Here is an 18,127-nt window from a genome sequence, read left to right on the forward strand (position 1 = left end):
CCAGACATGTTCCATTGCACATAGTGTGGGTCAAACACATTCATCCACAACCACCCTGCCTCCTGCCCTCTCCTCCTTTCATTGCTTTCCAGGCCACTAGTCAGAGAGTTTAAGGCCAGAAGGAGCCTAAATGCATGGCCTTGTGCTTCACACTGTTGAATTTCCTCCCGTTTCTGGTGCTCCAGACTCCAAGGTACTATGGATGTCTGAGAAGTAAAGTAACTAGCTGAATCCATGGCAGCCCAACCTAGGGGCCTGGAGTCTGTGCATTCGCATGCAACACTCCCCTTGCCAGCAGCCTGAGCACTGGGGCAGGAGCAGGAGCTGGAGCAATATAACCCAGTTAGTGTTTTATGGGAAGAAGACGGAGGGAGGGAGAGTGGCAGCGTCGTGTGCCAGGGACTTTGTGTCACTTGCTGGTGTGGCACCTAGTGCAGTGGGGCCCTGGGGGCTGATTGGGGGCCGTAGGTGCGGCTACAGTAGGAATAATGAAGTGTCAGGAAGGATGGACTCTTGGGAGCTTCACTGGGGGAGAAGGGGATTGAAGCAAACTGTCCCAACCAGGTGATCCTTGCGCTGACTCTAAAATCCATGCGACTCCAGTACAGCCCATAATAATATGGGTTTACAGACTCCCCTCCCCCCGAAATGATGTAGATGCCCAAATCCCATTAATTTTAATGGATATCCAAGCCACCTAGACAGCTTTGAAAAGCTCAGGCTGTAGCCCTTGGACTCATCCCATATGAGCACCAGTTGTGCTAGAAAATAATTCTCTCCTTAACTGAAAGAAAGGAAGAACTCAGCCCCTCTGTGTCAGGCACCCAGGTGTCATGGTAATGCGCATGCTAGGAAACCTAGAGAGCCAGACAGGAGGACCTGCTAATAGACTTTCTCCATGTCTCATCCCAAGGTCCCTGTGGTGGCCACCAAGTTGGTAATTAAAGACCCGATATGTACTGGATCATCTCAATGTCCTGGCTAACAGTCCCGTCTCGGTGCAATGGGATCCAGCATCCAAAGCAGTGTGTGAGCTTTCGCTGACCACATAATGGCTGCTTTATTTGTCCACAGAGTCGCTGCACTGCCAGCACCCAGCTGGTTGCCTTGCAATGTGCTCCAGGGTCTCTTGACTCAGGTGTGGAAGACACGCTATATATAAACCCCAAACTCTAGCCTCTAATTGGATTCTGTTTGTTTTCCTGCTTGCCGTTTCCTCCCTAACGCCCCATCGGAGAGAGATGCCTTGTGTCTGCAGCCCGTCGTAAATAGCAAACACGCTGGTTGGGGGGGAGGCTAAAGCATGGAAGCCACACGCTGTCCCCCGCCCCTGACTGGCTCAGCAAGCGCAAAGGAGGCTGGGAGATCAAGGTTCCTATTTGTTTAAGCTTCCCAGCCCCAAATGGAACTGGAGGCTATTTTCAAAATGGTCAACAGTTCTTCCCTAAAGGCTGCTCCTAATTTGCCCTCTCACACAGCTCTATTATTGGCCCTATGTAATGCCACCAACTGGGCCTTGTGACTCCACCTGTATTTTTTAACAGGGGTTTTTAATGTTTAAAAAAAGTCCAGGCACAAGAAAACCATCAGATAAACCTCCAGCGGAGCGGCCAATCCATAACGTCCTAGGCCTCTCCTGCACTTGGTCAGTGTCTCTCAGGGGGCAGACACAGCACCAGGATTAGGGCTTTCCTAAAAGGTCATCACAATGTGACAGTCGCCATTTTGTTCTGGGATACTTCACACACACACAGACCCAACCCCGATTTTGTCTTTCATAAAATATTTGCAGAACAGCCAGTTTCTCACAAGGAGCAGCAATTCCAAGGATGGTCCACGTCCTACTGATATTGAAAAGTCCCAAATGTCAATTTTGTTCTCAAAAATAAGGGCCAGTTTTCATGGATTCAAAATGAGATGCAGAAGCCGTTTATTTTGAGATCCACATTTCATGGTCAGTACTGTGCACAGCCCTAATCAGAGTGACTCCGTTTGATGTCCAATCCCTGTGACCTTCAGTGCCCCTCTTTCCCCAGCGCTTTCCATCAGGACGATGGATTTTAAAGTGCCTGTAGATCCCTAAAATAACAGCATCAGTGAGAAGCCCCGTCACCAGATCACGTTTTACTAACCTCTTCCTTAGAAATTATTGAAACAAACAGCAGCTACTGTATTAGCACCCCCCCACCCCCGCTTCAGCAAACCATTTACACACATACTTATCTTAAGGTCATGGATGAGTACAACAGTTATTCAGCAAAGCATGTGCTTAAACATAAGCACGTTCTTAAATGCATTGGGGTCTTAGTGGCGTTCTTTCAGACGCTTCAGTGTTATGCAAAGGAGCAAAAACAAACAAATAATCAAAAATCTACATTTTCACCAACAGGTGCTGTTAGCAATTGCTATGTATTTTGTTTTACTTTATTGATTTATACAATTCCTACATCATAAAGCACCGATTGAGGACTCTAGGCCCCTTTGCCAGCTGTTTAAAATACAAATATGAATGGAAATAAAAGCAAACTCCATAAACTCTCCCAAACCAAGAAGGAAAAAAAATGCTGGAGCACCCAATTTCCACCCCTTGGCACAGCAGCCCCTGCCCAACAACCGTGAGTTACTAGATCCATGCTATTTCTAATCCTAGGGGAGGGGAGGAAGAAAATCCCGCACATAGAATACCTGGCTAGTAGCTACTGGTTGCTGTACCCACTGCAGCTAGCATGCAGTGAGAGACGACGTCTCAGGTTGGCAGGTCCAGAGCCATCCAGGTCTTGATGGGTTAAAACCCATATGCTGCAACATTTGTGCTGCTTTGCATCTCTCCTTCCTTCCCATTCATCTATTTCCTCTCTCGATATTTCCCCTTAACCCTTTCCTTTCCTCTGTAGCCTTCAATTGGCTTCCTGCATGGAGAGACTGTCAATGAAGGCTCCCTATGGGAAGCAATGGATTGGATTCTGTGCTGCATGTAGCTATGCGACACTTACAGCTTTTTATCCATTTACATTTCGGACAGGAAGTACAGAGTTGCTCTTTGTGGATGGAGAAGCATCACCTATTCTCCTCTAGACATTGAGAGGCAACGTACCCTTAGTGAATAGGGCACTGGACAGGGATTCTGGAAGTTTGAGTTCTGTTCCTGGCTCTGCCACTGACCGGCTGGGTGACTGTCACTGATCCGTGCCTCAGTTTCCCTTTCTGTAAAATGGAGATAATATTGACCTCCTTTGAGATGTCCTGGTGCAAAAGTGCTGTAGAAAAGCTAGAGATTATTATTATATGAGCCGCAAGAATATCCAGAATTCTCATAGTAAAAGAATATGAGAGAGAATCTAATCCCTACCTCTTCAGGGCATAAGCCAACTTCTAACTATTGGGGTCAGAAGGAAACTTTCCATGGGAACAGGTTATCCCATAACTGCTCCTGCAGGGTTTCTTGCATCTTTCTCTGAAGCAGCTGGCACTGGCCATAGGGGCCACTGGTCTGATCCCCTGCAGCAATTCCTTTGTTCCCCTCTCTGGCTTTGGCAGCAATCAGATTCCATCATCACACGTATTAGAAAATGTGTAGCTTTGGGGGATTTTTTAGTACTGCTGCCATAAACCAATGGATAGTAGATCCAACCCAGAAAAAACAAGATACGTTTCTTGACAGCTCCCTTAATCCAATGATTCTTTCATGGGAAGCTTATTCATCCAGACAGATAATGGTTTAGGGACTGTCTTTTTTGTTCTGTGTTTGTACAGCGCCTAGCACAATGGGGTCCTGGGCCATGATCAGGGCTCCTAAGTGCCACTGCAATACAAATAATAATCATGAGCTAATCCTCTGTCATAGTCCACATTACTAAGGGGCATGTGTCTGATGCTATTGCAATACACATAATTTTCCATATAGATTGTACACATTTTGGGGCAGGGACTGTCTTTATTATAGGTGCATGTACAGTGGCTAGCACATCTGTGCTACTGTAGTAGAAATAATAATCCATATAAGAAGATCCCAGGATTGTCCCTCGGTGTGTGCCCCCCCCCCCCCCCGATGCCTAGAATGTCTGTTGAGTCCGTGTGAAGCGATGGAAACAGCAAGGAACCTGGCCGAGAGCTCTTTTTGTTTGGAATCTCACCACGCTGAAGCAGCACTGGGAGTCGTGGCCTGTTACCATCCCGTTTTTAAGTTCTCAGCCATGTTTGGCTTTTTGGCGCACCAGGCTTTACAAAGAACACCCGTGCGACAGGTGAACAATAATGGCTTTCCATTCCTTGCCACCTAGTGGTAGTCCCTGCTGTCTCATTGCGGGGCCGGGCCTCTCTTGCATGCACACTGAGGGGAGGGGCTGGGGCCCTTACATCTGGCCTGTTGACTCACGGCCTGAGGAATTAGCGGAGTGTTCTCATTGCCCAGCTGATGAGTGTCGTGTCGGCTGCTGGTACCCTTTGTGCTTCACCACTTAGTGCCATCCTCTGGATCTGCTGCAGTCACAGAGACGGTTCCTGGGTCATTCAAGGCCGTGTGTCCCATGGACAGAATGGCTTGTGGCTTGGGTAGCGAGCAGTGTGATTGCTGCAGTAACAGAAGATGCAAGCATAGCTCGCTCCCTACAGAGCCAGAAGGCTGTGGGTTCAAGTCCCATCAGGGGGTTGGCCTTATTCCCATGCTGAGGCCCCAGGCAGTATGTATTGAGCTGGTACAGGTGTTCTCTCAGGGGGAGGTGTTTAACCAAGGTCTCTTCTGCTTGGCTTTGGCAGCTGTCCAGGTGGCAGTTTCCACAAAGAGGAGCCTCCAGCCCCCGAGACCTTGCCAGCATTCCCCCTTCCTGCCCTCAACAGAAGCAGCTCTAATGTCCAGACTGGCGCACGAGCTCATAATGGCTGCTCCATTTACTCTGCACACACAGTGCACTGCCAGCCCCTATTTCATCGCTGTGCAGGAAGGGAGTACATGAAAGGTGCTTTCTGAAGCCCAGCTCTGTCCATTCGAGGATGACAGGGCAGCTCCTGACTCCTGTCACCGCTGGGTTAGAAGGGGAGGTTTCATTATCGTTTTCCAGCTGGCTTCAGAAATCTCTTCTCTTATCGCTTATGTAGCAAGGGGAGGGCTGGGGCCGGCTGTTCATGTGAAGGAGAAGCAGGGACTGCTTGCCAAGATTCAGCAGTAAACCTCTCCAGCAGGGCTCTGGTGGGAGACTAAACATGTGCAGCAGTCGGGTCCTTCCTGGTAGCAGGCAAACCGTGATGCCCTGCCTGAGGATGAAATCAGCCTTCATCAGCGGAATAGTTTATGCATGAATCGAAACTTCAGACCTGGTTGGGTGGGAGAACAAGCAGGATCTTAGTTCTTTAAAATGCTTTAGCCACCGAAGGAGGAGGGCCGGGGATAGAGGAAATAGCAACAAAATAAGTCTGGGGAAGCAGGGAGAGATTTGAGAAGCTGGATGTGTTGCTCTGTTATTCCAAGGAGTCAAGTTGTGTAAGCATCTCCTGGTGGATACTAAAAGGAGTCAGCCGCGGAGACGGCCACAGTCTCCTGGATTTGCGCATGCTGCAGCTTTAAGACTGTGCTCTGGAGAACTTGGGCTTTGCCATCGTCTACATGCGCTGGAGTATTTTGGGGGGTTGTTGAATTTGCGGGTCATGTACCTCCCCTCTTTTTTTTTTTCTCTCCCTTTCTGCCTCAATCTTTCTTTTCATTTCAAAGAGACAAAGCTACTTCAGTTTGGAGCACAAACATATGATCAGCACATGGAAATGTGGTAATTTGGATGCATTCATGATTGCAACAGATTGAAGAAATTAGACCAGACAAAGAGCTTTTTTGGGAAGAGGAGGAGGAGGAGGAGGAGGCAAGGAAAGGAGGGAGGGAGGGAGAGTGGGTGAAAGAAGGGGACGCCACCGAAAAAAGGGACGGCGTGACACGCGGATGCTAAATATATCCCGTAGTAATGGAGAGGGACCGCATTTCAGGTAGGCTATTGATCGTTTTATCTCTGCTGTTTTGTTACTCTCCCCTGCTCCCCCTCCACTTCCCCCAGAGTGTCTGCATGTTAAGAGAAGAACCAGCCAAGCTCTGGTTTGATTTCAGTGGTCCCTTTTATTTTTTATAATGTTCTGCTTTTTTTTTTTCATCCTCCTAAGTTCTCCAGACAGACCGTGTTTCCAACAGAAGCAGAGGAGGGTGTGGGAGAAAGAAACCGTTTTCTGGGTCTGGATTTCATTTGAATCTCTCTCTTGCTCTCTCTCTCTCTGTTTTTTTTATTTTCCAATCTGCTGCACCGAGTGAGGCAGATGAATGCTGAGACTGTTAGCTCAGGACTCGGAGTCAGGGAGAGAAAATATCCTGGCTCTTGATTTAAGGATGCCTTTAGATCCTGGAGGTTGGCTGCTTAGTTCATATGGCTGTGTGTTGTGGTTTAGCTCTGTTGGCATGCCAAAGCTTGTGTTAAAGACAGTATCTTCCTCTCCAATAATGCTTGTATTGCTGCACAGAGACTCGGTCATAGGTCAGGAGTCTCCTGTTGCTAGGACAGGGCCTCCTGACTGCATGTGTTCCCACGTTGAGCTGGGGTTGGTTGTATAACCCTGGAAAAGGGGGTTGATTTCATGCAGTTGGCATGTCTTCGGCTTCAAGTTGCTAGTGAAGTGTGTGTATTGGGATTGGGGTGGGGGTGGGGAGAGAAGGGCGACTAAACCGGATACATCCAACTCCTGTCCTTCCCTGCAAACCCCAACTAATGGCGCATGTCCGAGAGATTAATCCCAAAACTGCTGCCGATTGGTCAGAAGGCGTCAGGTAACCGCGGCTCAGCAAGCAGCTTTGCAGCATTGCAGGACTTGATGCTGAGCAGTGGCTAAGGCCTTGACAACTATTCATTATTAAAAGCCACGGGTGGGGATGGGGGAATGTTTGTCCTAGAACTTGAGCCCAGAGACTGAGAATAGGGCTGAGTCCATACAGAGCTCTGAGGGTCCCAAAGAGAAGACAGGAGGCCCTCCAGCAAAGGAATCCCAATGCATTTGGAAAGACCAGGGGTGCAGGGGCTGCTGTTTTGAACGGGCTGGGACTCTGCAGCCATTAACTCAGTCTGTGGGTCCCTGCTTTTTCCCTGTTCCCCGCCCTGCTCAGGGCCAGGGGGTGTGCTGCGGTGGAGAGCAGATCGCTTCTTACCTGCTTTGGAGCCTGCATGTTCTTCTGGCCGCTCTGAGTTGGCCTGGGTAAAGCAACGACCGGGTGGGGTGAGGCAAGCAGCACCGCGCTACTGGGCATCAGGGTTGGAAAGAAAACCACAAGGACGAGTGGAAGCAGTCGAGCAAGGGAGGGGTGGGGGACTGTGGGGCTCTGCAGTTGGAGACCTTGAGACATCTGTAACTCCTCTGCTGTCTGTCTGGACACTAGTCTGTGCCATGAAGTACCATCGGGGAGGCCTTTCTATACTCCAGCCAGGTGTGTAACAGTGCTTGACAGGGAGCACAACCCTGATGGAGCACAGACCAGCTGCGATTGCCTAAGGGCCTGATCCTGGTAGGTGCTGGGCACCCGCAACTCCTGCCATTGCTGTCAATGGGAATTGAGAGCGCTCCCAGCTTGAGACTGGCCTGTGGGAGCGTTCTCCCCCTCCCAGCCCATTTCCAATAAGGGCAGCTCGGATGACGCGTGCGCTCCTTCTCTCTTGCCCTCTCTTCCCCACATTCCCTCCTTTGCTTTGAGCCACTTCAAAGCATTCCTGGGAGCTGCCCTTGACCCAAAGGATGGAGTGTGTATGTGTCAGTAATACCAGTGCTCCGACGTGGATAATCCTCTATCACTGCAGCACGGGCCTCGGCCAGGCAGAGGATAAACAACAGAGGGAATGGGACAAGTTCTGCAGAACAGGGCTAGTCGGACCCAGCACTGAACCGATCTTTTAAATCTGCTGCTGCTTTTCTTTTGCGCTGATATTTTCCCAGGACAAGGGGGCCTGACAAACAGGAGTGCTGGCAAGAAACTGGACTTTAATTTCTGGCCCCAGTCACGTGCTCTGAGGCTCTTTTTAGTCAAGAGAAGTGCCAGATCTCTGCTCCCTGGAGACCCTGCTCATTTTGGGAACTACTCAATACAAGACACTTCATGCAATCTAAATGCAATAGCTAACTGTAGCAAAGAGCCCACCTAACTCTGGGTGGGATACCTCCTATCCACGCTGATCCTTGATACCCCATGTGCAAGGGAGCCAAGGGCAGGAAAGACCCTGGTACAGTAGTCCACAGAGGCAGCAGCTATAGTTAACCTCCAGTAGCCTGGCCCCTTCCTAAGGGTCACTAGCAAAGTATGCAAACTGTCGTGTCTGCTGATGACTTAGCTTGGGTGTGCCAGTGACCCCTGCTGGAATCTGATGGGCCTATGCAGATTTCAGTTCCCTTGATTTAGTTGTGTCATGCAGTTGTTGGCAGGGAAGCCAGGCAACAGAGCCCCCAGTTAAATCCTCATCCTGCCTGTGGATGACAAATAGTTGTGGTATGTGATATGCGCTAAACAAGGGTAGTAGCTGTATGTCTCTTAACTCAGGGGCACAGAGGCTGGTTTGCACACACAGCTCACACTTGGGGCCGTTTCACTGGGGATACGATACCCTGTACTCTGCTCTTGCGTCTCATGCTCGCTCTGTTCTGGAGGCCGAAGCTGTCAGCAGTCTGTGCTGGGGAGGAAAGAGTGCACTGCAGGGTTGCCAGGCAATGAAGCTCTGTCCAGGCTTGGAGAAATAAAGGGACATGACTAGAGGCAGTTCTTGAATGACTCATCCTTTCGAAAGCCCTGTCTCAGCAGCGTGGGAGAAGGAAATGCAGGAGGGTGATGGGTATACGTAGAGCCTGAGGAAAGAGTTAAAATCCAATGACATCGATTTGTTAAGAGTAAACAATATTTAAAAGCTGTGATTCAGGGAGGAATTTCAAATGTGCTGGGTAAGCACTTTAGAGACACAGTAAAGTAAGGGTTAAAGGGAACATAGGAAAATCTTGTTAAGTGAGGTTCTGGGCAGTTCAGATTATGTTGTCAGTTTTCCAGGTTTATTCTCCAGCACTGACTCCTGGGCAAATCGGCTCAGTTTGCCTGCCAGCAGACTGAGCTGCGCCTGGTACCTGGCAATCCGGCTGCGATCTGCGGATCCGATTCTTACTCGGGGTCTGACTCTGATCTCACGTACACCAGAGTCACTCCATCGGCGATACCCCTGCTGCACACCAGCAGGGCTGATGGAGAGGGGCAGCTGTACTGGGGCCCTATGCCCCCAAAACATTTGTAACATCTAGGTAAATAAAAGGAAATGGAGGGGGTGCAGCCCCAGCTAACAGTATTGTACTGGGGCCCTACATTTCTCTCGATGGGCCTGCATACCAGTGAACAGGAGAGGAGAATCGGGCCCCTCAGTTTCATCTGAGTCATGGTCTCATAGTCTGGCTGGTCGTGCTTCAGCCATCGTGACAGGAGTTGGCAGTTCAGCGGCTGGTGTCCCAGGCAGAGGAGACAGCATCCTGCTCTCTCTCAGCTCTGCTGGCTCTGCAGTGTTGGCAGCAGGAAAGAAAAAAAACCCTGGTTTTGGTGAATCAACGAAACATGACTCAGATGGAGAACAGATCCACGCGGTGCTAGGCGGCCACGTTTCCTAGGCACTCTTCTGGCCAGAAACATGCTTTTAATTAATATTCTACCACTAGGGCTTCACAATGCGGAAATAAAAACTCCCTGTCTGAATTCTCCGTGTGAAGGGGCCTCAGCATGACTGAGAATCAAGCCTCTTCTCTTCCGTAAGAGTGCTGCGCTCCTGCAGCTCCTGTAAATAAGCATTCCTGAATCCTACAGGCGCTCCCCACACTGGGAGAGCACAGGCCTTGCCACGTCAAGGCAGATCAACAACTTCCCTAATTGGCTCTCCTGTCTCTGACAGTGGCCAATGCCTGATGCTTCAAATGAAGGTGCCAGTCCCTGTAATACACTTAGTTCTGTGCCTGGTGATCCTTGAAGCGCGAGGCTATGATAGTCCTTGTCAATTGTATTGTAGCTTGTTTAAGTACAGAGACATATTCAGATCATGGTCCTTTAAAATGTTCTAGTCTCTCTAGGTTCTTACATTGCACCTATCACCATAATATCGGAGCACCCTCAGCAGTGCAGTAAGCAACATGTCTAATGTTTGTTCTCTCATCCGCTCCTCAGGGGAGAAGTGTGTGTAGGGAAGTGTCTTGTTTTGGATTTGTTTTATATAATATATAAATGTTGCTCTATGTTTATGTTAGAGAAGGCAGGTCAAAGAAATGCGCCTTGCACTTGGAGCGGAAGGCGGTGAGCTTTGTGATGGTCCTGAATTTTTGTGGGAGTTAAAAACGGGGGGGAAAATAAAAAAACCTGGTATGGGGATGGCCAGGCCAAACCTGAGGTTCTGCTCCCTACACCCCTTGCACTGTTGCCTATCAGATGGGCATTTTTCTTTCTGCCTTTCGTGTTGCTTTCCACAGTATGTACACTGGGCCATGATGTCTGCATTCTCAGTCAGTCTGCCTTTGTCCTGCTTCCTGGGTTCCTTTGGCTTGAACTTGAGTACTTGTTCTGCACTAGTAGCTGTCATTGTTTTGATCCTTTCCCTGGACAGTTCAGCTGTGCTTGCTCTTTGGAGGCATTTCTCTAGGATTAGATCTGTTTCTTTCAGCAGTCTCTTCTGTAAACTAGAATTGTGTCCCCCACAAACAATCCTGTCTTTAATTAGGGAGTCTTTCATGTTTCCAAAGTTACATGTGGATGTCTGAGTTCTCCACTCTGTAATGTAAATATCTAATAATAGAATATCAGGGTTGGAAGGGACCTCAGGAGGTCATCTAGTCCAACCCCTGCTCAAAGCAGGACTAATTCCCAGACAGATTTTTGCCCCAGATCCCTAATGGCCCCCTTAAGGATTGAACTCACAACCCTGGGTTTAGCAGGCCAATGTTCAAACCACTGAGCTATCCCTCCCTCTTCTGTTTCTTGGTTTTGGATTTAAAAAAAACCAGTCTCATTCTGTCAGGTCTCACAGCACTTATCAAACACCTCTACCGGCTCTTCCAGTGTTTCAGGCATTATTCCTTGCAGCAATGCCTCTCTTCCTTCTTTTTCCCCAATGAGAAGTAAAAGCTATCCTTTCATTTTCTCATCTTTATCCCCCCATGAGCAGATCTATGTACAGACTCAGTTCCTGCTTCTACTGTTTCCATGCTTGTGCAAGGCTTTTTGTCTGGGAACCCAGCTTTCCCGGTGGACTGAGTCCCTCCATGCTGCCTGTTTGTTCTGGTTCTGTGTACTACTTTGTTTTCCTGTCAATCACACTCTGTTCCTTGACCTGGGTCTCACTAGACTGACCACTGCCACCATGTTTCATGTCCCTCATGCTGGGTAATAACAGAGAAGATAACATTGCTTGTAAAACTGAACTGTCTCTTTACTAAGAGATGCTGCAACTGCGGCTAGCATTCTAGCCCTGTGAACACAGGCTAACTTCCTGGTGCCTCCTGAAACCTGTTCTCCTCCCTCCAAGTTCCATGCAGGTTGCTACAATGGTGTGATATCATTCCTAGAAATGCTGCTTTCTAAAGGCTCTGCTGCCAGGAGTGAAGTCTGAGAGCAGCTGCTTGGGGGACCCTCCTGGGAGCTCAAAAAGAAAAACAAATGTGACCACCAGGTAGGAGTGTGGAGAGAAAACTAGTTCCTCCAGAAACCAACAGATTGGTTCCCTTGTTAGCAAGAGCCTGATTTGACCTCAGTTCCAACACGAAGGTTCAGCAACTTCCTGATTTCCACCCTTAATCATGTGCGAGGGATTCTCTTCATATCTTTTTAAAGGGATGCTGCCAGGTTAAAAATCTCTCATTAAAAAAGAGAAACTCATCTATGGTACAAGTAACATTAGATTATTAAAATGGAAAGAATTTGCGCAATCTAGCTCATTTTCCTCTATGCCGCTTTGTATTTCTCCTCCCCCCTGCCTGGACAATGAACATGTTGCAGACAGAATAGCCTGCTTCACTTTCACTGCTTAGAAGCAATGTGTGCATGAGAATCCATCTTAACTGGTTAGACAGTTGTACTGCACTGATCACTGAATGAATCACTCCAAGGAGACTGTGTGCATGGCTGTCTCTCTCTTTCCATGGGGTTTGTTTGTTAATTTCATGGAAATGGTTCTTAGTCTTTAGGTTTTTTTTCAATTTTATGCCTGATTTTTCCTTTGTAGGGGCCAGATTTTCAAGTGCTCGGCACCTACAATTGGGGGCCTATTTTCAAACTAGCTCAGCTCCGATTTAGGGCCCCAAATTAGGGGCATTTTCAAACAAATAATCCTTAGCACCTAACATGACAATCTAGCCACTTATTTTGGTGCCCAAATAGGAGCTGAGTTCTCTGGACATTCTGGCCCCGGCTGTGGTGCTGAACACTTGGAAATCAGCCCATTGGCTACTCTGCAGACTAGCAGCAAATTAGAGGTTCATACTCCAGCTCCAAACCTGTACTTTGGAGAGAGACAGGGACAATATGGGATTCCCACCTCCTGTTCAATGACGATAGCTTTTTACTAGACCTGTTTTTATCTCATCCCAAGAGCTGGAGTTTGAAAGTATGAGACGATCTATATGGGTCCCAGCCATAAGAGTTCAGGATTTTTGATCTAGTGTTTTTCATGGGTGCCAGCCTATACCTGCAGGTGGCTTGTTTTATATGAACTGACCTTTGGACCATGCTACTTCAGAGTCAAAAATGTGACGGGAAACTAAACCCACAATAGAAAGTATCCGATACAAATATCAGATCTTCAGATACATGCAGCTGGGCTCTCTATAACTGGCCCCTTCTCCTGAGCAACACAGGTCTTCACAGGGTGACGATTTACATTAAGAATAGAAGAATGACCATATTGAGTCAGGCTAATGGTCCATCTAGCCCAGTATCCTGGCTTCCAACAGTAGCCAGTGCCAGACACGTTAGAGGGGATGAACAGAACAGGTCAATTATCGAGTGATCCATCCCCCGTCAGGCAGTCCCAACTTCTGGCAGTCAGAGGCTTAGGGTCACCCATAGCATAGGTGCCGACTTCCCCTCTACCCCCACGTCCGCCCACATTAGCTATCCGCAGTCATTTGGTACAGAGGCTGAATCAAGTGATAGGCTACATACCTTGGTTACTAGTTCTGCAATTTCATATCTGAGTTCCTTCAGAACTCTGGGGTGAATACCATCTGGTCCTGGTGACTTATTACTGTTTAATTTATCACTTTATTCCAAAACCTCCTCTATCGAAACCTCAATCTGGGTCAGTTCCTCAGATTTGTCACCTAAAAAGAATGGCCCAGGTGTGGGAATCTCCCTCACATCCTCTGCAATGAAGACCATTGCAAAGAATTAATTTAACTTCTCCGCAACATCCTTGTCTTCTTGAAGTGCTCCTTTAGCATCTCGATTGTCTAGTGGCCCCACTGATTGTTTGGCAGACTTCCTGCTTTGGATATACTTTAAAAAAATTGCCGTTAGTTTTTGTGTCTTTTGCTAGTTGGTCTTCACATTCTTTTTTGACCTGCCTAATTATACTTTTATACTTGACTTGCCTGAGTTTATGCTCCTTTCTGTTTCCCTCGGTAGGATTTGACTTCCAGTTTTTAATGGATGCCTTTTTGTCTCTAACCACCTCTTTTATTCTGTTGTTTAGCCATGCTGGTGGATTTTTGTTTTGTTTTGTTTTTTGTCCTCTTACTGTTTTTTTTATTTGGGGTACACATATAGTTTGAGCCTCTATTAAGGTGTTTTTTAAAAGTTTCTTGTAGCTTGCAGGCATTTCACTCTTGTGAATGTTCCTTTTAATTTCCATTTAACTAGCCACCTCATTTTTGTGTAGTTCCTCTTTTTGAAGTTAAATGCTACTGTGGTGGGGTTGGTTTTTTTTTTTATATTTCCCCCCCTACAAGCATATTAAATGTAATTACAGTATGGTCACTATTACCGAGCAATTTAGCTATATTCATCTCTTGGAGCAGATCCTGTGTGCCACTCAGATTGGAGGAAAGATAATTGCGAGTAAGGCTCTGTACTGAGATTCAGCAGATCTGGAGTCACTTCCTGGCTCTGCCACAGACTTCCTGTGTGATCTTGGGCAAGACACTTACTCTCTGTGCCTCAGTTCCATTTCTGTAAAATGGGGACAATGCTAGCCTTCACCCACCTTTTTGTCTGGCTGTTCTCTTCATAGATTGTGAGCTCCTGACTCTTATTTTTTGTATGGACGTACAGTGTCTAGTACATCTGTGTTGTGATTTCTAGGTGCGACTGTAATATAATTTACAATAATATAGTATGATTTCATACTTCATGATTCTCCTCTCACATGGGGGATCAAGTAGAATCAAGTCTCCAGCTGTCAGTTTTCCATCACCACCTCACATGGCCTTGAATCAGCACTTCAGGGCATTTACAGTTTTCAGAGTCCCTTTCACAGTGATTGATCATGCTGCACGACCGAGACTCAGACATTGCTGGGGATGAAGGGAAGAAGTATCTCATGCAAGTCAAAATGCTTCCAAGTTCCAGAGTCCAGCATACCAAGATGCTGAGTATTTAAGAAGCAAGTACGTAGTTGGGGAAGTATGTCTGAATCAACACGTCTTCTGTAGTCTTAGCAATCCCAGAAGCACAATGTCTGGGTGTCCTGTTGGCTTCTCCACTAGGTACGCGCAGCTGTAGCTAATGCCATCGGTACACAGTAATACATTAAAGAGAGCAGCAACACCTCCTGCTATAAATCCTAGTATCAGGTTATGTACCCTACATAGAAGGGACCTGCTTTCAACCATACCTTCTCTGGCTGGTATTAAGAGAGGAAGGATAGCCCAATCGTTAGAGGGGTAGTCTAGTATCACAAGTCCCACGTTCAATTCCTTGCTCTGCCATAGACTTCCTGTCTGACCTTGGGCAAGTCACTTAGTCTCTCTGTGCCACAGTTCTCCACCTGAACAATGGGGATAATAGTCTGTCTGTGCTTGGATGGAAGGCCACGAAGGAAACGCAGGAGCTACAGGCAATAGGATGGGTGAGTCAGTAGGCAGTGCCCTTCCCTTCACATCACTTCCCCCAATTATGAGTTTCATGAGAGAGAGGCTCTGACCGCTTCTGGTTACCAAAGATCCTACGGCATTTGTTTGCGAGAGCAGCACGGCCTTACCAAATACCAATCTGGGTAACTAATTTCCCTTGCAGTTGGAATGGGATATTGCACTCCTTCTTACCTCCTGTCCTAAACCCAGGGGCATCATCATCATCATCATTATTTATTTATTTGTATTGCAGTAGTGCCTGTGAGTCTCCATCCTGCACTGGGGCCCCATTGTGCTACAAACACACAGTCCTTGATGTTGTTAAACACGTGCCATTTTCCACCCCTGGCGTGGCTGCCATTTGAGTGGCTGGCCAAGAAATCCCTGTATATCAAATTCATCGAGCTCCTTGGGATCATTAAAGCTGAGAGATACTCTAAGAGCTGTGCAAACGTCTACTTCCCCTGGCCTGGGGAGATTATATGTAATTTGACAGGTGAGTACAATATCATTAGCTTTGACATCATTACCACAATAAAAGGGCCAACAAGTAGATTTTGTGGCTGGGCTGGTAAATGGCCACGACAGATTTGCAAAGCTGTGCTGTATAAATGTAAGATCCTTACTAATTAACTGATTCCATCATCACCAGGTATGATGGGCTAAATAAATACTTCTTGGAGCAAACTGCAGGTTATGTGGTATGTGGTAATTAGTTTGGGGCCTAACAAGCATAATTACTCACTCAGCTATACCCAGCTCCCTAGGGTTCACAGGAAAAGCCCCATTAGGGGCCAAACCCCACCACGGGGCAGGTTCAGGGGTCACAGTTCATAACCAAAGACTGGTCGGAGGTTTATGCTTTGGCACAGCGGAGAAAAGCTTTTACAGGGTCGTGTTCCTGGCTGTCTGGTAGAGCGGCCCCAAAAGTGGCCCAGTAGAACTACTAGGGTCTGTTATGACACACTGCGGGCAACAGCAACTCACTCAGGTTTGAAATGGTCTGTGCCATTCTCTTATCCAGGCCCATCCAAGCCAGATTCCAGAGGTGCCTCCTCTTTCTCCACATGTGCCATTCTTGGTATAAAAGCAAGATTGGGTGTGAGTCGCATGGGACTCATAAAGCAGCCAGGGCCCAGTGAGTGCTGGAAGGCGGCGTTAGGAGGAATAGGCACTGCTGTAGGGAGAAGCTTAGGCCCAAACATGCAAGAATGGGGTCTGATTTGGGCTGCCTTGCTGGAGATACCTTGGGTCTCATTTCTGAGGGCTTGAGCACCGGCGGATCCCACAGGCTTCTTAAGATCAACCCAAGGCACCTCAGACAGGCACCCAAAAACTGAAACCGCTGTTCAAGTGATCCCCTGCTAGAGGGCCCTCCAACACAATTCCTCTCTCACATGCTGTTTCCCCCTTTTCCCCTCAGATCCTCTGCGCCTGGTTTGCAGCCTCCTTGGGCCAGCAGCTCTGCCCATTACTGGCCACCCATCCTCCACTCTCCGGTCCTGGTCAGCTGCGGGTGACTCTCTCTCACTTTTGGGAGAGAAAAGGACGTGTGTTATTTATTAGTTTCAGATGCTTTTCTTTCCAGGGCTTTTTTTCCAGGGCTGCATGTTTCAAGCCCTGAGTCACAAATGTGGAATGGTGGTTTGGGGGCTGTATACAAACCCTCTACTAACAGGGCCGTGAGTCTGACCGGGGAGGATTGCCACGGGGCACATGGTCGGTAGGCGCTGTGCTTTGTACAGGCTTTTTATCCTTTCTGGTGGGGAGGAGTGTCTGGCTCCCGCTGACATACATGACACAAAATGATTCACGCTGCTGAGCAACATAGTTAAGCCAGTGTAGATGTAGCCTAAATTAATCTCTTTGTGCATGTAGCTGTGTGTTTGGGTCGCTCTGAAAAACAGAAATGAAAGGGTTAAGCTCCCATCGGCTCAGCCAGATGCTTTTCCTTGAGAGAGTGCCTATGAAGCTAGCACGCTGTCCTGTAAAGATCCAGACCCAGATCTTAGCTTTGTGGCTAGGGCCCATTTCTACTCTAGGCTCAATCTGAGAGAAGTGGCTGCATCCTACACAGGAGGATTCCCCTTGCAGGCAGACCAAGGTAGCATGTTCTACTGGCTAATGACCTGAACTGAGACTCAAACCAGGGTTTTATTCCTGCCACTGCCCTGCTGCCTGAGCAAGTCACATCATCCCTCTGTTTCTCCATCTACAAGGTGTTACCTTATGCTTCAGGGGTTAAAGCCCATCTCTGGTAAGGTACATCCACACTGACAGCAGCCCGTGCAGTACAGACACAGCACACCAAGCTAGCATGGGTATAAATAGCAGTGTAGACGGTGAGGCTCTGTGTGGGTGAGTAGAAAAGAGTAGAGTACCTGAACCCCCATGGCATGTACCCTACACAGTTCTCTACACACTCAAGCCAGGCCTCCAACAGCCATACTGCTGTTTGTAGCAGTGCAATGTCCCACTGCCAGAGCTTTTCCCTGCTACAGGGAAAGGCTCCAGCAAGGAGGAAAGGCTCTGGCAGCTCCCTGCTGATGGAGCCTTTCCCCGCTGCCTCCCCATTGCCAGAGCCTTTCACTGCTGCATGCAGCAACGCGCCACAGTGACAAGTGTGGACACAGGCTGCCTTTCACTGCAGCGTGTAGCTCCACATTCCCTGCATGCTGCCCGAAGTGTAGACAAAGCCTTAGGCCAGGTCTACACTACCGCGGTAGTTCGACGGCTGGCAATCGAAGTTCCGGGTTCGATTTATCGCGTCTGGTCTGGACGCGATAAATCGATCCCGGAAGCGCTCGCCGTCGACTGCGGTACTCCAGCTCGGCGAGATGAGTACCGCGGAGTCGACGGGGAGCCTGCCTGCCGCGTGTGGACCGCGTCTGAACCGCGGTAAGTTCGAACTAAGGTATGTCGACCGACTTCAGCTACGTTATTCACGTAGCTGAAGTTGCGTACCTTAGTTCGAATTTGGGGGTTAGTGTAGACCAGGCCTTAGAGACCAGCGTGAGGCCTGCATGGGGGACAGATTATC

Source organism: Emys orbicularis, chromosome 13, assembly GCF_028017835.1.
Source record: "Emys orbicularis isolate rEmyOrb1 chromosome 13, rEmyOrb1.hap1, whole genome shotgun sequence".
In the NCBI taxonomy this organism is placed as follows: domain Eukaryota; kingdom Metazoa; phylum Chordata; order Testudines; family Emydidae; genus Emys; species Emys orbicularis.